Source organism: Aotus nancymaae, unplaced genomic scaffold (assembly GCF_030222135.1).
Source record: "Aotus nancymaae isolate 86718 unplaced genomic scaffold, 86718_ANA_hifiasm-v0.15.2.pri h1tg000004l, whole genome shotgun sequence".
NCBI lineage: Eukaryota > Metazoa > Chordata > Mammalia > Primates > Aotidae > Aotus > Aotus nancymaae.
The window spans coordinates 32,744,100-32,755,108 of NW_026988415.1; positions in this window are offsets into that span (position 1 = coordinate 32,744,100).

Genomic DNA, 11,009 nt, shown 5'->3' on the forward strand with positions numbered 1-11,009 from the left:
GCGAACTCCCATTCATAATTGCTACAAAGAGAATAAAATACCTAGGAATACAACTAACAAAGGATGTAAAGGACCTCTTCAAGGAGAACTACAAACCACTGCTCAAGGAAATAAGAGAGGACACAAACAGATGGAAAAACATTCCATGCTCATGGTTGGGAAGAATCAACATCATGAAAATGGCCATACTGCCCCAAGTAATTTATAGATTCATCACTATCCCCACCAAGCTACCAATGACCTTCTTCACAGAACTGGAAAAATCCACTTCAAACTTCATATGGAACCAAAAGAGAGCCTGCATCACCAAAACAATCCTAAGCAAAAAGAACAAAGCTGGAGGCATCACGCTGCCTGACTTCAAACTATACTACAAGGCCACAGTAATCAAAACAGCATGGTACTGGTGCCAAAACAGAGACATAGACCAGTGGAACAGAACAGAGGCCTCAGAAGTAACACCACACATCTACAATCATCTGATCTTTGACAAACCTGAGAAAAACAAGCAATGGGGAAAGGATTCCCTGTTTAATAAGTGGTGTTGGGAAAACTGGCTAGCTATGTGCAGAAAGCAGGAACTGGACCCCTTCCTGACACCTTACACTAAAATTAACTCCAGATAGATTAAAGATCTAAACATAAGACCTAAAACCATAAAAACCCTAGAGGAAAACCTAGGCAAAACCATTCAGGACATAGGCATAGGCAAGGACTTCATGACTAAAACACCAAAAGCATTGGCAACGAAAGCCAAAATAGACAAATGGGATCTAATTAAACTCCAGAGCTTCTGTACAGCAAAGGAAACAATCATTAGAGTGAACTGGCAACAAACAGAATGGGAAAAAATTTTTGCAATCTACCCATCTGACAAAGGGCTAATAACCAGAATCTACAAAGAAGTAAAACAGATTTAAAAGAAACAAACAAACCCATTCAAAAGTGGGTGAATGATATGAACAGACACTTTTCAAAAGAAGACATATATGAGGCCAACAAACATATGAAAATATGCTCATCATCACTGGTCATTAGAGAAATGCAAATCAAAACCACACTGAGATACCATCTCACGCAGGTTAGAATGGTGATCATTAAAAAATCAGGAGGCAACAGATGCTGGAGAGGATGTGGAGAAATAGGAACACTTTTACACTGTTGGTGGGAGTGTAAATTAGTGCAACCATTGTGGAAGACATGGTGGCAATTCCTCAAGGACCTAGAAATAGAAATACCATTTGACCCAGCAATCCCATTACTGGGTATATGCCCAGAGAATCATAAATCATTCTATTATAAAGACACATGCACCCATATGTTCACTTTGGCACTGTTTACAATAGCAAAGAATTGGAACCAACCCAAATGTCCATCAGCAATAGACTGGATAAAGAAAATGTGGCACATATACATCATGGAATACTACACAGCCATAATGAACGATGAGTTCATGTCCTTCATAAGGACATGGATGAATCTGGAAACCATCATTCTCAGCAAACTGACACAAGAACAGAAAACCAAACACCGCATGTTCTCACTCATAGGAGGGTGTTGAACAATGAGAACACATGGACATAGGGTGGGGAGCATCACACTGCTGTCAGTTGGGGAGGGCTAGAGGAGGGACAGTGCTGGATGAGGAGGGTGGGGAGGGATAGAGTGGGGAGAAATGCCAGATATAGGTGATGGGGGATGAAGGCAGCAAACCACCTTGCCATGTATGTACCTATGTAACAATCCTGCATGATCTGCACATGTACCCCAGAACCTAAAGTACAATTTAAAAAAAGAAAAGAAAAGAAAAATAAAATCCCAAGTTAAAAAAAAAATTGCTACCATACATATGTCCCAAAGTTTCCAATTGAGATCTAGGATATATCATGACTTACCAAAATTGCATACTGTTTGATATTTAGTTATTAATATATGGTTTTAACTTATTTTTTATCAAAACACATATATACAAGACCTCAAGATGGGGAAATTTACTTTAGGAAATTGATTAATAACATTCCAGATTTCAACAGAGCATGAAGCTATGCAGACATTTCATGTGGTTTCATTGTTAAAAATGCAAGACAGAGTGATTATCACCAACATTTTATCTAACTGTTGTATAATGAAGTACTGAGAAACAGCTTGAACTTATAACCAAGGCAGCTGGCACTGCATATGTTATATAATCTTTGAAGTATTATTTACACATAATAAAATTTACCCTTTTAAAGTGTATAAGTCAACAGTTTGTAGTATAGTTGTGCAACCATCACTGCTATCTAATTGATACGGTTTTGCTGTGTCCTCACCCAAAAATCTCATCCTGAATTTTAAGCTCCATAATCCTCATAATCCCCACCTGTCAAGGGAGAGACCAGGTGGAAGTAACTGAATCATGGGGGCACTTTCCCCCTTGCTGTTCTCGTGATAGTGAGTTCTTATGAGATCTGATGGTTTTATATTTCTGGAAGTTCCTCCTGTGTTCATTCTGCTTCCTGCTGCCTTGTGAAGAAGGTGTCTTGCTTCCCCGTCACCTTCCACCATGATTGCAAGTTTCCTGAGGCCTCCCAGCCATGCTGAACTGTTAGTCAATTAAACCTCTTTACTTTATAAATTACTCAGTCTCAGGTATTTCCTTTAGCAGTGTGAGAACAGACTAGTCAACTAATTTTAGAACATTTTCAGCACCCTGAAGACATACCCATTTTGTATCTATTAGTAGTCACTCCTCATTCTTTTTGTTCCCACAGCCCTTTGCAATCACTAACATACAATATGTGTTTTTTTCTTTTTATTTCTTTCTTTTTTTAACTTTTTTTTGGGAGATGGAGTCTCACTCTGTCACTCAGGCTGGAGTGCAATGACACGATCTCAGCTCACTGCAACCTTCACCTTCTGAGTTCAAGCCAATTCTCCTGCCTCAGTCTCCCAAGTAGCTGGGACTACAGGCATGCTCCACCATGCGCGGCTAATTTTTGTATTTTTAGTAAAGATGGTGTTTTACCATGTTGGCCAGGCTGGTCTCAAACTCCTGACCTCAAGTGATCCACCCACCTCAGCCTCCCAAAGCTCTGAGATTATAGGCGTGAGCCACTGCACCTGGCCAATATGTGTTTTTTTCTGACTGACTTCTTTCACATAGCATATTTTCATGGTCAATCTATGTTGTGGCATGTATCAGTACCACATTCCTTTTCATGACTGAATAATATTCCATTGTATGGCCATACCACATTTTGCTTTTTCATTCATCAGTAGTTAATGGACATTTGCATTGACTTCATCTTTTGGCTACTATGGAAAATGCTGCTTTGAGCATTTATGTACCAGTTTTTGAGGGGTCATACTTTCAGTTCTTCTGTATACATCCATAAGAGTCAAATTCCCAAGTCATATTGTATCTATGTATAATATTATGAGGAACTGTCAAATTATTTTTCATAGCTGTGGCAGCATTTTACATTTCTACCAGCAATATTTGAATGTTCCAATTTCTTTACATCCTTAGCAATACCTGTTATTATCCTGTCTTTTTCATTACAGCCATTTTAGTAGGTGTGAAACAGAAACATTGAACATAGTACAGAGTTCCCATATATACCCCAAAATACACAATACCCCTATTATTAAAACTTGCATTAATGTGGTGTATTTGTTATGATTAATGAGCTAATATTAATACATCATTATTAATTGAAGTTCATAGTTTACATGAAGATTCACTCTTGGTGTTGTACATTTTATGGGTTCGAACAAATGTGTAATAACATGTATCCACCAAAACAATAGTTTCACTGCCCTAAAAATCCTCTAATAATCTAACTATTCATCTTTCCCTTCCCCATTATCCCTAAAAGCACTATCTTCATCATTTTCCTTTTCCAGAACATCAAATAATTGTAATCATAAAATATGTAGGCTTTTCAGATTGTTTTTTTTTCACTTAGTATTATTCATTTAAGGTTTCTTCATTTGTTTTGAATAAACTTTTATTTTAGGTTCAGAGATACATGTGAAGGTTTGTCATATAGGTAAACTCGTGTCACTGAGGTTTGTTGTACAGATTATTTCATTACCCAGGTATTAAGCTCAGTACCCAATAGTTATCTTTTCTGCTCCTCTCCCTCCCCTCACTTCCACCCTCAAGTAGACCCCAGCATCTGTTGTTTCCTTCTTTGTGTTTATGAGTTCTCATAATTTAGCTGCCACTTATAAGTGAGAACATGCACTATTCAGTTTTTTTGTACTTATGTTAGTTTGCTAAGGATAATAGCCTCCAGCTCCATCCATTTTCCTGCAAAATAAGTAGTCTTGTTCTTTTTTATGGCTGCATAGTATTCCATGGTGTATATATATCACATTTTCTTTATCCAATCTGTCATTGATGGGCCTTCATGTCTTTTCATGGCTTGATAACTCATTTCTTTCCACAAATTCATTTTTACATTTCCCTTTAACAAATATTTACTGAGCTATATTAGTGTCACTGTGGTTTTGATTTGTATTTCACTAATGATGTTGAGCATCTTATAACATACTTATTGGCCATTTACATATCTTCTTTAAAGAAACTTCAGATTCTTTGTTCTTATTGGGTCACTAATCTTTTTATTGTTGAGTTGTAAGAGTCCTTTATATATGCAAATACACATTTCTTATCAAATTATATGGTTTGCAAGTACTTTCTCCCAGTCTGTGGGTTGTCTTTGTACTTTCTTGATGGTGTTAACATTGCATTTTTGTGATGCCTTTCCCTGGAGCACTAAACTACTTTGATATATGAGGCTCATGAATAAGGTTGAGATTGCTTTTGTTTTAAAATAAATATGCCAGCATTTATATATCTAAAAATATATTTTCTACACTCAATTCATTGTCTTAGTAGGCTACATATTTATTCCAAATATAGCTGAGCATGGTGGCTCATACCTGTAATCTCAGCACTTTGGGAGGCTGAGGTGGGAGGATCACTTGAGCCCAGGACTTAGAGACTAGCTTGGGCAACATAGTGAGACCCCACATGTATAAAAACATAAATAAATAAAATAAGTAGCCAGGTGTGGTGCCATGCACCTGTGGCCCCAGCTACTCAGGAGGTTGCAGTGAGAGGATCACCTGAGCCCGGGAGGTTAAGGCTGTAGTGACTGGGCCACCGCCCTCCAGCCTGAATGACAGAGGGAGACTCTGTCTCAAAAATGAAGAAGGAGAAGGAGGACGTGGAGGAGGAGGAGGAGGTTGAGACTGCTTTTCTTTTAAAATAAATATGCCAGTCTTTACATGTCTAAAAAAGATGTTTTCCACACCCAATTTATTGCCTTGTTAGGGTACATATTTGTTCCAAATATAATACTACCATTGTTTATATATTCAGTTTACTAGAAACACAAGAGATCAGTCATATTGTTCTAAAATAGTGTTTCTCAAACTTTAGGGTGCTTCAGAATCACTTAGAGCACTTGTTGATATATAGACTTGTGGGTCCCACCCTGAATTTCTGATTTAGGAGGTTTGAAATGGAGTCTGATAATGTGCATTTCTCTTTTTTTTTTTTTTTTATGAGCAAAAGTTCTTTTTTTTTTTTTTTTTTTTTTTTTAAAGAGAAAGAGAGAGAGAATAGGAAGGAGGAAAAAGGAAGAGAGAGAGAGAGAGAGAATGGGGAGGAGGGAGAAGGAAAAGAAAGAGGGAGAGAGAATGGGAGTATTGCTTTCTCGCCCAGGCTAGAATGCAATTTAGTAATGGGTATTGAAAACCTCTTTTATACTGATAATTATACTTAATGATGTAGTCAGGAAGGAATAAGGGAAGAAGATAACAAACAAACAGCCAACCAATATTTAATTTAAACCTATGAAATGCTATGCGATTACTGAGGAGTGATTTACTTCCAATTATATAGTCACCTTTGGAATAGGTGTGAGGTGGTAATGTATGTTTTCTGTATTTGAAGTGGAGAGTTCTATAAATGTTTATTAAGTTTACTTGTTCCGGGTCTGAGTTCAAGTTCTGAATATCCTTGTTAATTTTCTATCTCGTTGATCTATAGAATCGTTAGCTCTTCTTGTTGCATTGACCCTTTTGCCATTATGTAATGTCATTCCTCGCCTCTTTTGATCTTTGTTGCTTTAAAGTCTACTTTATCAGAGGCGAGAATTGCATCTCCTGCTTTTTGTTTATTATTTTATTTTTACTCTCTGTTTGATTGGTAAATCTTCCTCCTTCTCTCTGAGTCTTTGTGTATTGTTGCATGTAAGATGGGCCCGGATGCAGCATACCGATGGGTTTTGGCTTTTTATCCAATTAAAATATATATAAGTTTAATACCGGCGTTTGATGCTAGCTGGCTGTTTTGCCCGTTAGTTGATGTAAATTTTTTATTGTGTTAAAGTTCTTTGCTTTTTGATATATTTTTGGAAAGGCTGATATTGGTTGTTCCTTTATATGTATAGTGCTTCTTTCAGAAGCTCTTGTAAAGCAGGCCTGGTGGTGGTGAACTCTCTAAGTACTTGTTTGTTCGCAAAAGATTTAATTTTTCCTTCGCTCATAAAGCTTAGTTTGGCTGGATAGGAAATTCTGGGTTGAAAGTTCTTTTCTTTAAGGATGTTAAATATTGGTCCCCACTCTTTTCTGGCTTGCAGGGTTTCTGCTGAGAGATCTGCTGTAAGTCTGATAGGTTTCCCTTTATGTGTAACCTTACCTTTCTCTCTGGCTGCCCTTAGTAATTTCTCCTTCATTTCAACCCTAATAAATCTGGCAATTATGTGCCTTGGGGTTGGTCTTCTTGATGAATATCTTTGTGGTGTTCTCTGTATTACCTGGAGTTGAATATTACCCTGCCTTGCCAGGTTGGGAAAATTTTCCTGAATGATATCCTGAAGAGTATTTTCCAACTTGGATTCATTCTCTTCATCACATTCAGGTACACCTATCAAACGTAAATTAGGTCTTTTCACATAGTCCCATATTTCCTGGAGACTTTGCTCATTCCTTTTCATCCTTTTTTCTGCATTCTTGTCTTCTCGTTTCATTTCACTGAGCTGGTCCTCGACTTCTGATATCCTTCCTTCTGCTTGATCAATTTGACTGTTTAAACTTGTGCATGCTTCGCGAAGTTCTCGTGTTGTGTTTTTCAGCTCCATCAATTCACTTATATTCTTCTCTAAATTGTCCATTCTCGTTAACATTTCGTCAAACCTTTTTTCAAGGTTCTTAGTTTCTTTGCATTGGGTTAGAACAAGTTCTTTTAATTCACAGAAGTTTCTTATCACCCACGTTTTGAAACCTGCTTCTGTTATTGGAACACACGTGTAATCTATTAAGCCTTGTTCTGTTACTGATGAGGAATTGCAATCCCCTGTAGAGGGAGAGGCATTCTGATTTTGAGTATTCTCTACCTTTTTACGCTGGTTTCTTCCCTTCATTATATATTTGTCCGTCTGTCGTCTTTATAATTACCGACTTTCTAACTGGGTCTCTGACGTCCAACTTGTTGATTCCCTGCGCCGAAATCTGAGCAATCCACTGAGCCGGCCAAAACAGCGGTGTTAAGATTGATGGTGCTTTTCTGCTCGGGAATCTCCGGACTCTGCACCAAGAACTGGCGTGCTAAGGCACCAGCAAAACCGCCACGCCGGCCACAAGAGTCGCCCTGGCGACCCGTGGAGCTCCTCCACTGGGAATCTCCTGGTCCGTGAGCAACTAATATTCGTCTGAAAGTGTGGCATCCTCTCGTTCTTTGCGTTTCACTGGGAGGTAAGTGCCCGAGCTGCTAATCATCAGCCATCTTGGATCTCTCTCGAGGGTCGATAATGTGCATTTCTAACACATCTCCAGGTGACGCCAATGCTGCTGGTGCTGGGTCAAGCTTTGAGAATCACTGTTATAGAGCAGCATTTCCCAAAGTGTCTATTGGGTATTTTTAAAAAATTTAATTAGTTTTCTTTTTCTAATCCTATGACATTAGTCTATGGGATATTAATAGCTATTACATGATGGAAGGATTTTATTTTCATATAACTTTGTGAAAATTTGGATTAAGCAGATAGCAGATGTATTTCTTTCTTTCCCTTCCCCTGCTCCCCATCCCCCTTATTTTAACGAGATGAGGTCTCACTCTGTCACCTAGGCTGGAGTGCAGTGGCTGGAGTGATCACAGCTCATTGTAGCCTTGAACTCTTGGGATCAAGAGATCCTCCCACCTCAGCCTCCTTCATAGCTCAGACTACAGGCACTTGCCACCATGTCCAACTAATAGATTTCTTTACTGTAAGTTTTCTCTGAGCTTTTAATCTGTGAATAAGCATTTACAAGTTCCAAGGCTGAACATGATAGTTTTTTTCCACATGCTTTGACCATGGGCTGGTTTTTCAAAATCACTTTATTGAAATATAATTGGTATTTGTATATATTTATTTTTAAACTTCAGATATTTAAAGTGCGCTGTTCCATACATTTTGATATATATAGACATTCATGTCCACAAGCAAGGTAATTATCCTTCCAAATTTCCTCCTATCCCTTCTTAATCCTGCCCTCTGGTCCTCATCATCTCCTGCTTTCATTACCAGGCAACAACTCATCTGATTTCTGCCATGAGTTTGTAATTTCTAGTATTTTACATAAATAAAATAATACAGTATGTCATCTTTTTTTTTGTCCTGGCTTCTTTCACTTAGCATACTTAGTTTTAGATTTTTTTCTATGTTGTTACATTTATCAGTAGTTCATCCCTTTTTATGGCTGAATATATAGAAGTCTATTGTATGGGTATACCACAGTATGTTTATCCATTCTTTCATTAATGGACATTTCCATGTTTTGGCTATTATAAATAAAACTGTTTTGTATGTTAGTGTACACGTCTTTACAGAGACATAGGTTTTCAGTTCTCTTGGATAAATATTACTATAATGGTTGAATCATATGGGAAGTGTATGTTTAACCTTTTAGTGTGTTAATTTTTTAGAAAACTGCCGAACTGTTGTGCAAATTGGTTGCTCCATTTTGCATTCTCACCAGCAGTATAAGACAGTTCCAGTTCTTCCAGATTCTCACCACATCGAGTATGGTCACTGTTTTCATTTTAGCCATTTTAATAGATGTGTGTTGATATACTGTCATGTGCTTCTCTAACGATTAATGATGTTGAGTGTATTTTCATGGGCTTATTTGCCATCTGTATATCTTCTCTGATGTAATGACTGATCAAATATTTTCCTCACATTATATTGGACTTTTCTTCTTTTATTGTTGATTTTTGAGAGATTTTAAAAAAATACATTTTAAAGTCCTCTATTAGATTATATGACACTTTTTCAAAGGGACATCTAATAGGACTAGTGTTGCTTAGTTTAACTTTAAATGCATAAAATCATCTTTTTAATCTGTATTACTTAAGATTGATTCTGATTCAGTAGTTGTCTTCATTTGTTTGTGCTGTTATAACAGCATGTCTGAGATTAGGTAATTTATTATAATAGAAATTTGTTTCTCACAGTTTTGGAAAGACCAAGATCAAGTTGCCGGCAGGTTCAGTGTCTGGTGAAGGCCAAGTCTCTACTTACAAGTTAGCATCTTGAGGCTGTGCGCAGTTGCTCATGCCTGTAATCTCAGCACTATGGGAGGCCAATGCAAGAGGATCACTTGAGCTCAGGAGTTTGAGACCAGCCTGGGCAACAAAGCAAGACCTTGTCTCAGCAAAATAAAAAATAAAAAAAATTAGCTGGGTGTGGTGGTGTGTTCCTGTAGTCCCAGCTACTTGGGAGGCTGAGGCAGAAAGATTGCTTGAACCCAGGAGGTCAATCCTGCAATGAGCCGTGATTGCACCACTGCACTGCATCCTGTGTCACAGACAGAGACTCTGTCTCAAAAAAAAAAAAAAAGGGAAGAAAAGAAAAGATGGCACCTTGAACACTGTTTGCTGCAGAGGAGACAAATGCTGTGTCTTCACATGGCAGAAAGGACAGAAGGAAAAAGGGTCTAGTTAATTCCCTCCAGCCCTTTTATAAAGCATGACTCCCATTCATACAGATAGAACTGTCATGGCCTAATCACCTCCTAAAGACCCCACCTTTTTTTTTTTTTTTGAGACAGGATCTCACTCTGTGGCCCAGGCTGGAGTGTAGTGGTACAATCACAGCTCACTGCAGCCTCAAACTCCTGGACTCAAGCAATCCTCCTGCCTCAGCCTCCCAAGTAGCTGACACTACAGACACACACCACTATGCTCAACTAATTTATTTTATTTTATTTTTTATAGAAACAGGGTCTCACCATATTGCCCAGGTCGGTCTCAGACTCCTGGGCTTAAGATATCCTCTCACGTTGGCCTCCCAAATTGCTGGGATTACGGGCATGAGCCACTGTGCCTGGCAAGCCCTACCTCTTAATAATTTTGCATTGGAGATTAAGTTTCAACATAAATTTTGGAAGGGACACAAACATTTAAACCACAGCAGTAGGTTTGTTGTTGAGTCTCATAGTCTTCTTTCCTAGTAAGGCCTCAGATTATCCTGATTATGCTAATCCATGGACCACACTTTAAGTAGCAAGCCTTTAGCATGCAGTGAAACTGATCTAGGAGAGAAAAGTTGTGCTTAGATTAATCATCTATCTTCCTTATTCATGAGCATAGGCTTCAGAATTGCTTGCCTATTAAAAACAATGAAATATGCTGTCAAATAACAGTTTTTTTGCTGCTGAAGAATGTGATGGACACTGTTGGATACCTACTCAATACCTACCACCTCTTCTTCCTTGTCAACAAACCTGAAAATGACCACATCACCTGCTGAGGTAGTAAATCCCGATTAGTCTAAGCCAATGGTAGTAATCTCTTTCCTCTTGTGTTTGCAGTATGGACATGAAACTCAATTTTCATTAATTATATGAGAGAGGATGTTTTGGTGGGGAACTTTTTGAAATAGTTTATTCAATCTTTAATAGTTATTCACAGGATAATATGGTCTCTTATTCCACTGGTTGTAGTTGTTATATGTTGTGGCTGGAAC